Raw genomic sequence first — 14,483 nt, forward strand, 5'->3', positions numbered from 1 at the left:
TTGGTTTCCTTCCCTTAGAATTAACTAACAACTAGTGTCATCAGCACAGGCAAAGCCATATTTAATGGAGTGCAGATTAGGGCTAGCCGGAAGCTTATGACATTTATTTTGGATAAACTCGGATCCATGTATTACTTATGGGTATTTGGGGGGCCTTTTTAGAGAATTCTAATGGGGAATAATAATAGCATTACCACAAAAGGTAGTTCTGCTTTTGTTTTTTTTTTAATGACTAAATCAACAGTGCCTGGCACATAGTAAGTGCTATTATGATTTTTTTTTTTTTTTTGGCTGTGTTGGGTCTTCGTTTCTGTGCGAGGGCTTTCCTCTAGTTGTGGCAAGCGGGGGCCACTCTTCATCGAAATGCGCGGGCCTCTCACTATCGCGGCCTCTCTTGTTGCGGAGCACAGGCTCCAGACGCGCAGGCTCAGTAGTTGTGGCTCACGGGTCTAGTTGCTCCGCGGCATGTGGGATCTTCCCAGACCAGGGCTCGAGCCCGTGCCCCCTGCATTGGCAGGCAGACTCTCAACCACTGCGCCACCAGGGAAGCCCCTATTATGATTTTTATTGCCTGATGATGGGCTTGCTTTGCAGGTTTCCATGACTTTGCAGCTGTGACACTGAGTAAATGCTATGAGGATGACATGGTCCTAGTTCTGAAGGTCAGGGGCAATGCTGGGCAGCTTACCAGCATCAAACTTATTCTGAAGTTCCTATTCAGGATTTCTTTCTTTCCTTCCTTCTTCCTTCCTTCCTCCTTCCCTCCCTCCCTCCTCTTTCTTTCTTTCTTCTTTCTTTCTTTCTTTCTTTCTTTCTTTCTTTCTCTTTCTTTCTTTCTTTCTTTTTCTTTCTTTCTTTCTTTCTTTCTTCCTTCCTTCCTTCCTTCCTTTCTTCCTTCCTTCCTTCATTTTTCTTTCTTCCTTCCTTCCTTCCTTCCTTCATTTTTCTTTCTTTCTTCCTTTCTTTCTTTCTTTCTTTCTTTCTTTTTCTTTCTTTCTTTCTCTTTCTTCCTTCCTTCCTTCCTTCCTTCCTTCCTTCCTTCCTTCCTTCCTTCCTTTCTTTCTTTCTTTCTTCTTTCTTTCCTTCCTTCCTTCCTTCCTTCCTTCCTTCCTTCCTTCCTTCCTTCTTTCTTTCTTTCTTCTTTCCACATCTGCCTTTACTGTGAGCAGCAGGTGGGACACTTCCAGCAATAGTTAAAAAAAAATTAATTGACAAAAACCAAGATTCAATGAATCCACCTGGTTGGATCCCTTAGGACCTCATATGTAGATGCCAACCCAGAGCAACAGGAAGAGAACTCCAAAGTCAATGAATAGCAAGGTCACCAAGGAGATGAGAAGCTTTTTGTACATATCATGAGTGTGCTTGGTGGAGGTGGCTTCATAAACAAAGTACCAGCGAGTGAAGAACCAGCCAATAGCCAACAGCCCCATGGTCAGATAGGGAAAGACAGCCAGGTTCCCTGGGATGGTGTATCTGTTCGTGGCCTTGAGCTCCATTTTTCTGGACACAGAGTAATCCACCAGTTTGCCCCGTCTGGGTTTGCATCTGCTGCTTTGGACCTTCCTGTTGCGGTTCAGGCAGAGGCTGTGATGGCATCAGGAAGACTGCCCAGAATGATCCTATAAAAAAAAAAAGTGAGCTCTGAATGGGAAAGATGGTAGACAAGATAAAAGTTATCTTTCAGCATACAGATGGTCGACAGGCACATGAAAAGATGCTGAACATCACTAATCATCAGAGAAATGCAAATCAAAATGATGATATCACCTCACACCTGTCAGAATGGCCATCATCAAAAAGATCACAAATAACAAATGTCGGCAAGGAGGTAAAGAAAAGGGAACCCTTGTACATTGTTGGAGGGAATGTAAATTGGTACAGCCACTATGGAAAACAGTATGGAGGTTCCTCAAAAAACTAAATATAGACCTACCATATGATCCAGAAATTCCACTCGGGTATATATCTGAAGAAAACAAAAACACTAATTCTAAAAGGTATATGCACCCCAATGTTCACAGTAGCACTATTTACGATAGCCAAGATATGGAAGCAACCCAAGTGTCCATCAACAGATGAATGGATAAAGAAGATATGGTATACACACACACACACACACACACACACACACACACACAATGGAATACTACTCAGCCATATAAAAGAATGAAATTTTGCCATTTGTAACAACATGGATGGACCTGGAGGGTATTATGCTAAGTGAAATAAGTCAGACAGACTTATAACTAGTAACTCACTAGTGGTTACTAGTGAGAAGAGGCAAGGGGGAGGGGCAAGGGGAAGGGGCAAGATAGGGGTAGGGGGTTAAGAGGTACAGCTAATATGTATAAAATAAATAAACTACAAGGATAATGTATAGCACAGGAAATACAGCCAATATTTTATAATAATTATAAATGAAGTATAAGCTATAAAAATGCTGAATTACTATGTTGTATACCTAAAACTAATATAATGTTGTAAATCAACTATACCGCCAAAAAATGTTGTCTTTCAGTGAGTTGTTTTTAAAATCCATAAATGTATTTCTGGGAACTTTGAGCGGAGGATTTGCACAGCAATTTTTAAAAGTCTGAATAGATATATGAACACATAAGTAACCTGGTGTATGATCTCGCTGCCGACCCAGGGGAAAGCATGGAAGCCACAGAAAAGCAGAAAAAAGTGATCTCCCTTCTCGGTAGAAGCTTCTCCTTGCTCTGGACCCAGCCATTCTTCATGCTTGATGATATGATTTCTACATTTCAGGGTTTCCCCTGCAGCAAAGCTTACACCCCCTTGTCATATTCTAGGTCTCAGCAACGGGTGAACAGAGATATTCACGAGAAACACGCATTTCTTTGCTACTGAATGTTGCCACTTTTAGACAGTGTTTTTTTCCCTCAGTTAAACTTAAAACATTGCTCTTGATCAGCGAAAGCTTCTTCTTCTCAGGGCTGCTTGCATCTGCCTTGGATGTGCATTTTAATGTTACTTCATGGTGAGGAGAATTGGAGGCATTTTCCTCCTTGTCCTAAATGATTTCCTAAGAGTTTTAAGATCATTGTGCTTTATGCATAGACTCTACATCTAATCTGGATGTAAAAATTGCTATTACCTATGCATCATGACAACAAGAGGGGTTTTATAATTTGAGAGGGCTAGATTAGCTTAAGCTACTGAGATAGAAGATATTATGTATATTTGAGATACGACGTAGGGATCTAGTTGTTCAGTTTAAATTGGGTCAAAATGCCAGTGAAATATAAATGATGTTCATATGATATTTTAACATGCCATCTTTTTTCTCTTTTGAAGATGACATTGGCACACCATTGTAATCATGTCTGTCAACAAAATGACCTTGAACTCCATTAAAAAATGCAAATAACTTTGCCCATAGAATTTGATGCCAAGATAAACATGAAAACAAAGAATTTCAAGTTATTATTTCCTGTACCTCAGGATCAGTGATGCACTGATAAATGGTTCTCAAAAAATACATAAAACAAAACACGAAAACAATGCTGATTGAATTGTAATATTTGCCAATTTTCATAATATAAATACTTCTGTTGTGGCCACTTTTGAGCTACCAACAGTTACTAGCTTACAAAATTCCTGAATACTTAACAGTTAGATCTGGTGAGCTGGCATGAGCTGCTTCCGGGGCATCACTATATCTATTTCTCTTTCATGCTCTCTTACCTCTGGGCCTTTGCACCTGCTGTTCTTTTTGCCTGGAATGCTCCAGTGACCTCTCTCCTCACTTCACAAATTGGCTCTTCACTTAGCATCATTGGAATCCTTAAATGAATTAAACAGTGGTATAAAGCACTTGTAATGATGTCTGGCATACAGTGAACACTATTTAAGAGATGTTTATTAATATTATTTTCCTTCACTGACCACCTAAGACTGAATAAGGTGTTCTTCTGTGTGCCCAGCCTGCTGTGCTTCTCCTGTGGTACCTCCCTGACTCTGTTGTACTGGCTCCCTTTCCAGCCCTTGTTGGATCAACCTCCATAATAGATGGACTGGCTTTGTTTACTGTTACATCCCTGCCTAGCAGAGTGCCTGGAAAGTGGAAGACAATATGTATTTGTTAAATAATAACCCGATAGATCATTGAATCTGTTATGTACTACCAACTTGAATGAGGAATTAAGAAGGTCCATGTGGATGTCAAGAAATGGTTATAGGGCTTCCCTGGTGGCGCAGTGGTTGGGAGTCTGCCTGCCATTGCAGGGGACACGGGTTCGAGCCCTGGTCTGGGAGGATCCCACATGCGGCGGAGCGGCTGGCCCCGTGAGCCACAATTACTGAGCCTGCGCTCCGCGACGGGAGAGGCCGCGATGGTGGGAGGCCCGCGCATCGCGGTGGGGGGTGGCCCCCGCTTGCCGCAACTGGGGAGAGCCCTCGCACAGAAAAGAAGACCCAACGCAGCCATAAATAAATAGATAAACAAATAAATTAATTAAAAAAAATTTAAAAAAAAAAAAAAGAAATGGTTATAAGAAACAGGTAGAGGGGAAGATTTGGTGATAGCTAAAGAAACTATATTTTCTGAGGATGTCTAGACTCTTTTTTGTGCTGACAGAAAGGGTGTTCTTTGTTTGGACTAACCAAAGTGGAGAAAGTTTCAGTTAGGGTCTTCCAATGTTTGCATAGACAATCCCATTATCATGTGGGTGTGGGGACTTCTACACTGTGCCAACTGGTGACTTTCTCCAGCATTACAAGAACACTTGTAATCTCAGGGGCTTTCTCCCTATTTTTATTTTATTTTATTTATTATTATTATTTTTAACATCTTTATTGGAGTATAATTGCTTTACAAGTGTGTGTTAGTTTCTGCTGTATAGCAAAGTGAATCAGCTATACATATACATATATCCCCATATCCCCTCCCTCTTGCGCCTCCCTCCCACCCTCCCTATCCCACCCCTCTAGGTGGTCACAAAGCACCGATCTGATCTCCCTGTGCTATGTGGCTGCTTCCCACTAGCTATCTATTTTACATTTGGTAGTGTATGTATGTCAATGCTACTCTCTCAATTTGTCCCAGCTTACCCTTCCCCCTCTCCCCATGTCCACAAGTCCATTGTTTATGTCTGAGTCTTTATTCCTGTCCTGACCCTAGGTTCATCAGAACCTTTTTTTTTAGATTCCATATATATGTGTTAGCATATGGTATTTGTTTTTCTCTTTCTGACTTACTTCACTCTGTATGACAGACTCTAGGTCCATCCACCTCACTACAAATAACTCAATTTCATTTCTTTTTATGGCTGAGTAATATTCCATTGTATATATGTGCCACATCTTCTTTATCCATTCATCTGTCGATGGACACTTGGGTTGCTTCCACGTCCTGGCTATTGTAAATAGAGCTGCAATGAACATTGTGGTACATGACTCTTTTTGAATTATGGTTTTCTCTGTGTATATGACCAGTAGTGAGATTGCTGGGTCATATGGTAGTTCTATTTTTAGTTTTTAAGGAACCTCCATACTGTTCTCCATAGTGGCTGTATCAATTTACATTCCCACCAACAGTGCAAGAGGGTTCCCTTTTCTCCACACCCTCTCCAGGATTTATTGTTTGTAGATTTATTGGTGATGGCCATTCTGACCAGTGTGAGGTGATACCTCATTGTAGTTTTGATTTGCATTTCTCTGATGATTAGTAATGTTGAGCATCCTTTCATGTGTTTGTTGGCAATCTGTATATCTTCTTTGGAGAAATGTCTATTTAGGTCTTCCAAAGAGCTAACACTTATCCTTCTCAAACTTTTCTCCCTATTTTTTCAAGATCCTTATCTTACACTGGGAGGAGAGGGAGGTTATCTCTAAAACAGCTCTAATGAAATCTTGCAAGCTGTTCAGCCAAGGCTCCAGATGACTTCATTATCCCATTGCTAAGATTTTACCATTCTTAAGTATGATTTGTTTACTGGTACAAAGTGACATAGAAGCGAGTCGTAGAACATAGAATTAACAAAAATATCTGGTACTATGTGAGTGAATGAGATTCTCCCCCTCCTCCATGAATACACAGTTGTACAGTATATGCTGTCTTCAGGAATGGGATTTAGAGAAAACGCCTATTGTTCCTGACAGCATTCAAAATTATATTCTGTATGATCCTTTTTAATCAGTAGAATTAACTTCTAGAGAAAAGAAGCTTGATCGTATATTGTACTCATTGATATTGCTACTATTTTTAAAAAGTCACACTTGTTATCTCTCAAGATGCTTATAACATTGTCATCTTCAAAATATATTCAGTGCAGCAATGTGTGTCTGCTGTAGTGATGCCCCCCAAAGGTTCTGATTCTGGCAAAGAGGTTATTTTTTATTTTGCTCTTAGAAAGTCATTCACATGGATATTTTGTTTCAAAATATTTCATTTTTTGCATGAAATATGCATCATTATATAAAACCTTAGTATTTCATTTCTTAAATCTCTACTTTTCTACAACATTTTTGGAAATTATTTCTCTCACTGTTGTTGTGAAACTTGGTAAGAGATTGAGAACAGAATTTTTTCATATTTAATTGCTAAAGTGCAAACATTCAGAAGAACATGTTTAATCCTGGTTGGTTGGCCTCTTTCTGCCTTCCAGAACCCTTCTGAGATAGAATCAGACAACCATGGGATGTTAGAACAAAAGAGACACTGGAAACTCTAAACTTAGTCCCTTATTTTAGGGATGAGATGACTTGGTTCCACTGGCATGGTTTATTTCCAGGGAATAGAAATCCATCAAACTATTCACATGGGTAAGAAAAAATTAGGAAAGGAAACCAGCTTTTAAAATGGACTGCAAACAAATGCAAACAAAAAAAAAAACCCCACAAAAAATAAAAAAGATAAAATGGACTGCAAAAATAGAGTAAATTTTTTTTTTGTTAGTCTCCTCTGCATCACCCCACTCTCCATCAGCAGAAACATAAGAAAGTTCAGAGAGTGATTATTTGCTAAAGCCTGTGTTGGGTGTGCAGTTCTTACAGATTACAAAATGGAAAAGACTGAATCTGATATAAAAGTTGGATATCAGGCCACTTTAAAACTTATCCAGTTGTCCACTTGCAAGGGTGAGACCACTGAACACAAGAATGAAGATGATGAGTCCCAAAATAGAGATGTTTAAGAGACCACCTCATAATAAAGGCAAGTTCCCTGAAAATAGCACTTCAATTTCCAGGAGTGGCCTTGAAAGAGAGGAGACCTATGTCGAGGCCTTCCTGGTGCAGCTAAGTAGTACAGAGACAAAGATAGCACGGTCAGGCAGAGAAATAACCATAGCTTAAACAAGTCATCCCCCAAGCACTCCCAGTTCTGTCTCAGGTAAAGGTAAAGTCTAATACACATTCCTCAGTTGTTTTGCAGAAATCAGATCCTAACCAGATGAAGAGTCGTGACCCTGAGCACATATACCCCCCAGACCAGCTGGAGCCTGAAGATTGATAATGTTAACCCCTGTGGCCTCACCTGGTTACCTCACCACCCACTAATCAGAAAATTGTGCATGAGCTGATTATGTTCCCCACAAATGTCACTTCCCTCATTTTGTCTTTAAAAACCTATTCCTAAAAGTCATCAGGGAGTTCGGGTCTTTTGGGCATTAGCTACCTGTATTCCTCGCTTGGTGCCCTGTAATAAATGCTGTATTTTCCTTCACCACAACCTGATGTCAGTAGATTGGCTTTGCTGTGTGTTGGGTGAGCAGACCAATTTGGTTCATTAACAGTCTCTCTGGCTGCCTGGGGATGCTATTTATGTAATCCTGGGCAATTATGTAATTGCTGCCAATGATGTAACCTGGGCAAATGAGCTCATCACTCTATGTTCTACCCCTACCAACTTCAAAGAAATTCCATGAAGATGAATCAGACAAAATGCACGAGGACAGGAGTTTTAACCTGGGGTTCTCTGGAATTCACAAGAGAATTTCATGTAAGATTTGTGTATATATGTGCACAGAGCATTTTTCTAGTTAGAAACTTTTATCAAATTCTTAAAGAAATCTGTAAACCTGAAGTGGTTAAGAAGCATTTACAGTCAGTTGATCCTTACTACTTGCGAATTCTGTATTTGTGAATTCACATACACACTAAAACGTGTTTGTTACACCAAAATCAGCATGCCCAGTGCTTTCACAGTCATTCACAAACATGTGTGAAAAATTTGAGTTGCCTGATGTGCACATTCCCAGCTGAGGTCAAACAAGGTGATGCTTTCCTAGCCTGTATCATTTCTCACACTGTATCCTTTCCATGGTCTATTTAGTGCCACATTTTTTGCACTTTTGTGCTTTATGTTGCTATTTTGCTATTTAAAATGGACCAAATCATAGTGCTGAAGTGTCATCTAATGTTCTTGAACACAAGAAGGCTGTGAAGTGCCTTACAGAGAAAATATGTGTGTAGATAAACTTCATTCTGGCCTGAGGTATAATGATATTGGCTATGATTTTAATGTTAACAAATCAACTATATATTAAAAAAGGAGTCTTTAAACAGAAACACACATAAAACAAGGTTATATATTGATTTATTGAAGAAAATGTTGTGACCAGAGGCTTGCAGGAACTTAACCCTATATTTCCTCTAAGAGCAATGATTTACTATTTGCTAATTCAGTGTTTGTGGTGACTTTATAAAACAACTACCACAAATAAGGAGAAGCAACTGTATTTAGAAGAAGGGTGGGGAGAAAACATGGAATAATGCTTAAGAGTAGCACTTTGAGGTACATATAAACAATGATACTACTCAGCCATAAAAAAAGAATGAAATAATGTCATTTGCAGTGACATGGATGCAACTAGAGATTATCATACTTAGTGAAGTAAGTCAGAAAGAGAAAGACAAATACCATATGATATCACCTACACGTGGAACCTAAAATATGACACAAATGATCTTATCTATGAAACAGACTCACACACATAGAGAACAGACTTGTGGTTGCCAAGGGGAAGAAGGGGTGGGGGGATGGATGGATTGGGAGTTTGGGATTAGCAGATGCAAGCTATTATATAGAGAATGGATAAAACAACAAGGTGCTACTGTATAGCACAGGGAACTGTATTCAGTATCCTGTGATAAACCATAATGGAGAAAAATATGAAAAAGAATACATGTGTGTGTGTGTGTGTATGTAACTGAGTCACTTTGCTGTACAGCAGAAATTAACACAACATTGTAAATCAACTATACTTCAATAAAATAAATTTAAAAAAGAGTAACACTTTGAAATTGGAGATAATTAGCTTAGAGTTACTGAGAGTTGAGCAAGTGACACCTGTTACCACCAACAGGGAGGAGGGCCCTGCATGGAAGATAGCAAAGAGATGACAATGCCTTCCACCAGGAGCAGCTGTCCCAAGATGTCAACCCACTGCATGGTTTGCAGGGCCCATATATTAATAATATTAATTTATTCATTTAATTATGAAACCAAAACTTATGTAATATTTGTATGTACAAAAACACACTATTAGCTGTGTGTAGAATATAATACTCCAGTAATGGAAATTACTATTACTATGTGTCAAGTAGTATACAAAGTGTTTTACATGCACTTCCTTTCTTTCATGGGATTCTCATAGCGCCCTAGGAGAATAATGCTATTGTTGTCTGTTTCATAGAGCAGAAAAAAAAATTCAGAGAGTTAAATAAGAATCTCATGGTCAAATGATTAGAATTGGGCAGAACTGAGACTTCAACTCAGCTGTCTATTATTACAGAACTTGAGCTCTTACTCTGCTCTGTGGCCTGTTTATTAATCAACATCATCATCATCATAAATCTCAATTTTACTTACAGCATAAAACTAAAACCAAGCTTGGCTGACATAAGCATGCATCTCCAAAGGAAAACATGACAATGACTGAAATTCAATTGAGGCTGGAGGAAAATCCCATCCAAGTCTCTATCGAAAATGTTAACATTTTCTGTGACATCTTCTGGAAAGAGCAAGACAAAAACTGGGACAAGGACCTCCAAACAAAGAGCAAACACAGCACAGGGGAAGCATAGGCAGTGCCCCAGGGAGGACCAGGGTTCAGCTTTCCCACGAGAAGACCCTCAGCAGCAAAGTCACAGCCGTGGCAGCCTCGGCATCTCCTTGGCGGCAGCAAGACGAAGAACACTCGGAATTAAACAGAAAGAAAGCAAAGCCCAACAAAGAAATGATTTTGGGCAAAATGAGCAGTAAGTGGAAGCAAGAGCAGCAACAGCAGCGATGCAGTCAAGGGGGCAAATGCAGCCTCAGCAGCACTAAGCACAGAGCCAATTAAGCAAAAGCATCCTTGGCAGCAGTGAGAGTGAGGAGAAAAAGGGAATTCCTTGGCCTCTTCACAAAGGCAAGGGATTACAGTTGGTAGTAATCATGCCACCAGGTTTAAGGACTGGGCTTCCAAAATCTATTTGGAATATACTACATAGATACTATGATCTGATTCTGTAATTATTCACTAGACATGTTTTAATGAGATAATATACAAATATAAATATAGTATATATAATCTACTTATATTAAAGCGTTTTGTAAACAGCAACATGCAATTAAAAATAATTATTTATATTGTTGCTATTAATGATCATTATATCATTAATATCAAAATGATCACAAATAATATTATTAATAATTAAAAGTGTCATTTTAAAAAATCCATACTAAAGAGGCTTTTGGTCATTTGGCTATTATTCACTTTCTAGGTAATTTAAATGGAACCTGTTTCCTACCCTATAATTCTGTTAATAATCACCATTTGGTAAGGTAAACCTTATGAAGATGACCAATGGAACTTTATCAAATAAATCTGGGCTAAATGAGGCTAATCATTCTGTATATGATCCCATTGCTTTGTTTTGCCCCATTCCAATGTTTTCCAAAATGAGTCTGCCTGCTTTCAGAATTCTTCAAATGATCATTTTAATTGCTTCCCTTTACATCCTATTTTAGTTTTTGTTAGATGGCATTTAATGAAGCTTCACTTGATTATTAACTGGAGACTATTTTTAAATTTTACTTGATTTGTGATGTCTTGGGCTCTGTTTCCCCACTTAAAATTACAGCGGTGTAGAGTTCTCTTTTATCCAAAGATATTATACTTATCAGTTATTTGCCTTAGTTCAAAGATTCTACCAGAAACCTACCAATTTAAATTCACATTGTCCCCCAAATATAAGACAGGTCTTATTCCTCCAGTGAATTCTAATTGTGAAAGGAACACATCTTTCATTGATGAAGAAAGCAAGCTCTGGCTAGGATCACCTAGGCAATAGAGATGGGATTTAAGGGAAGTAAATTAATGCCATTGCTGTCTAGTTCTTGCTCATGCCAGAACAACTTATGGTAATTTTTTTCTTGCACTGGAAACGAACATGAGGGAGAAAAAAACCCAGCTATAAGCCAGGATTGGATAAATTACTTTTTTTTTTTAACATCTTTATTGGAGTATAATTGCTTTACAATCGTGTGTTACTTTCTGCTTTATAATAAAGTGAATCAGTTATACATATACATATATCTCCATATCTCTTCCCTCTTGCGTCTCCCTCCCTCCCACCCTCCCTATCCTACCCCTTTAGGTGGTCACAAAGCACGGAGCTGATCTCCCTGTGCTATGCGGCTGCTTCCCACTAGCTATCTATTTTACATTTGGTAGTGTATATATGTCCATGCCACTCTCTCACTTTGTCCCAGCTTACCCTTCCCCCTCCCCATGTCCACAAGTCCATTCTCTAGTAGGTCTGCATCTTTATTCCTGTGTTGCCCCTAGGCTCTTCATGACCTATTTTTTTTTTTTTTTAGATTCCATATATATGTGTTAGCATATGGTATTTGTTTTTCTCTTTCTGACTTACTTCACTCTGTATGACAGACTCTAGGTCCATCCACCTCACTACAAATAACTCAATTTCATTTCTTTTTATGGCTGAGTAATATTCCATTGTATATATGTGCCACATCTTCTTTATCCATTCATCTGTCAATGGACACTTAGGTTGCTTCCATGTCCTGGCAATTGCAAATACAGCTGCAATGAACATTGTGGTACAGGACTCTTTTTGAATTATGGTTTTCTCAGGGTATATGCCCAGTAGTGGGATTGCTGGGTCATATGGTAGTTCTATTTTTACTTTTTTAAGGAACCTCCATACTGTTCTCCATAGTGGCTGTATCAATTTACATTCCCACCAACAGTGCAAGAGGGTTCCCTTTTCTCCACACCCTCTCCAGCACTTATTGTTTGTAGATTTTCTGATGCTGCCCATTCTAACTGGTATGAGGTGATACCTCATTGTAGTTTTGATTTGCATTGCTCTAATGATTAATGATGTTGAGCATTCTTTCATGTGTTTGTTGGCAATCTGTATATCTTCTTTGGAGAAATGTGTTTAGGTCTTCTGCCCATTTTTGGATTGGGTTGTTTGTTTTTTTGATATTGAGCTGCATGAGCTGCTTGTAAATTTTGGAGATTAATTCTTTGTCAGTTGCTTCATTTGAAAATATTTTCTCCCATTCTGAGGGTTGTCTTTTCCTCTTGTTTATGGTTTCCTTTGCTGTGAAAAAGCTTTTAAGTTTCATTAGGTCCCATTTGTTTATTTTTGTTTTTATTTCCATTTCTCTAGGAGGAGGGTCAAAAAGGATCTTGCTGTGATGTATGTCATAGATTGTTCTGCCTATATTTTCCTCTAAGAGTTTGATAGTTTCTGCGCGTAGGTCGCCTGAGGGCGTCTGTTCCCCGCCCAGACAGGACGGGGTTAAAGGAGCAGCTGCTTCGGGGGCTCTGGCTCACCCAGGCCGCGGGGAGGGAGGGGTACGGAGGAGGCGGGGCGAGCCTGCGGCGTCAGAGGCCGGCGTGACGTTGCACCAGCCTGAGGCGCGCCGTGCGTTCTCCCGGGGAAGTTGTCCCTGGATCACGGGACGCTGGCAGTGGCGGGCTGCACAGGCTCCCGGGAGGGGCGGTGTGGAGAGTGACCTGTGCTCGCACACAGGCTTCTTGGTGGCGGCAGCAGCAGCCTTAGCGTCTCATGCCCGTCTCTGGGGTCGGCGCTGATCGCCGCGGCTCGCGCCAGTCTCTGGAGTTCGTTTAGGCGGCGCTCTGAATCCCCCCACCCTGCGCGCCGCGAAACAAAGAGGTAAGAAAAAGTCTCTTGCTTCTTCGGCAGCTGCAGACTTTTTCCCGGTCTCCCTCCCAGCCAGCTGTGGTGCGCTAACCCCTTCAGGCTGTGTTCACGCCGCCAACCCCAGTCCTCTCCCTGCGATCCAACCGAAGCCCGAGCCTCAGCTCCCAGCCCCGCCCGCCCCGGCGGGGGAGCAGACAAGCCTCTCGGGCTGGTGAGTGCTGCTCGGCGCCGAGCCTCCGTGCGGGAATCTCTCCGCTTTGCCCTCCACACCCCTGTGGCTGTGCTCTCCTCCGTGGCTCCGAAGCTTCCCCCCTCCGCCACCCGCAGTCTCCACCCGCGAAGGGGCTTCCTAGTGTGTGGAAACCTTTCCTCCTTCACGGCTCCCTCCCACTGGTGCAGGTCCCGTCCCTATTCTTTTGTCTCTGCTTTTTCTTTTTTCTTTTGCCCTACCCAGGTATGTGGGGAGTTGCTTGCCTTTTGGTAGGTCTGAGGTCTTCTGCCAGCGTTCAGTAGGTGTTCTGTAGGAGCTGTTCCACGTGTAGATGTATTTCTGATGTATTTGTGGGGAGGAAGGTGATCTCCGCGTCTTACTGTTCCGCCTTCTTGAAGCCTTCCCCTGGGTAAATTACTTTATTCCGAATTTTCAAGTACTAAAAATAACTTTAAAATTGGTTTTGAAACAAAACCAGTATGATATAACATTATAAAATATTTTTATCACCTAGTAAAGGCCAACCATAAATTATAACGTGTTTTCTTAAGGTTGGATCTTACATCAGGTAAAGGCCCAATTATTTTCAAGGAGTGTGTCTTCATTCAAAATAAGGGAAAACACACTCAAAACTTTAAAAGCAACCAGCTCCCCCACAAGTACACATAAACTGTGCCAGAGACATATTTGCAGATCATTAGAGGCACTTCTGTAAATTCTATGAAAAGATTTTGTGTCCTATTCTCTTCTTGAAATTGATTCTGGTTGCTTCAGGATTCAAAAATTAAAGCTCTGGAAAGCAAGGAGAGTGGCAAAAGCAGTAGTTGCAACAGGAGCTGAAGCATCAGTAGCCACAGGGACGCCGCAAGCTCTGACATGAGCAGCAGCGGCCATGCCGACAACATCCCGACCCCGCAGTCAGACACAGGAGGCCGCCACAGTAGCAGCCAAGCCTCAGCAACAGCGGAAGCCCATTCTTCAGGGGCGGCAAAGCAGTGGCTAGCTCAGGCTGTAGCTTTGTCCAACAAAGGTAGGGAGGTAGCATTTGAGTAAAAGACCACCGAACAAAACCAAGAGTTAAAAAGGTGGTTTGTCAAATTTACATTCCCACCAACATAAG

At 40.7% G+C, this 14,483-nt stretch overlaps 1 pseudogene across 1 annotated transcript in view; it reads right to left on the reverse strand.

The window, feature by feature from the left end:
• Nucleotides 1-779: 779 nt before the first annotated feature.
• Nucleotides 780-14,483, reverse strand: part of LOC309604767 (dolichyl-diphosphooligosaccharide--protein glycosyltransferase subunit TMEM258 pseudogene) — a 42,704-nt pseudogene continuing 29,000 nt past the window's right edge. The window contains exons 2-3 of the transcript XR_014249726.1: nt 3,712-3,810; nt 780-1,622 (exon numbers count right to left, since the gene is read on the reverse strand). The product of XR_014249726.1 is annotated as a dolichyl-diphosphooligosaccharide--protein glycosyltransferase subunit TMEM258 pseudogene (transcript). The remainder of the gene's footprint in view (nt 1,623-3,711; nt 3,811-14,483) is intronic.

The sequence above is a fragment of the Balaenoptera borealis genome (genome assembly GCF_965194805.1).
Source record: "Balaenoptera borealis genome assembly, chromosome: 1".
Taxonomy (NCBI): domain Eukaryota; kingdom Metazoa; phylum Chordata; class Mammalia; order Artiodactyla; family Balaenopteridae; genus Balaenoptera; species Balaenoptera borealis.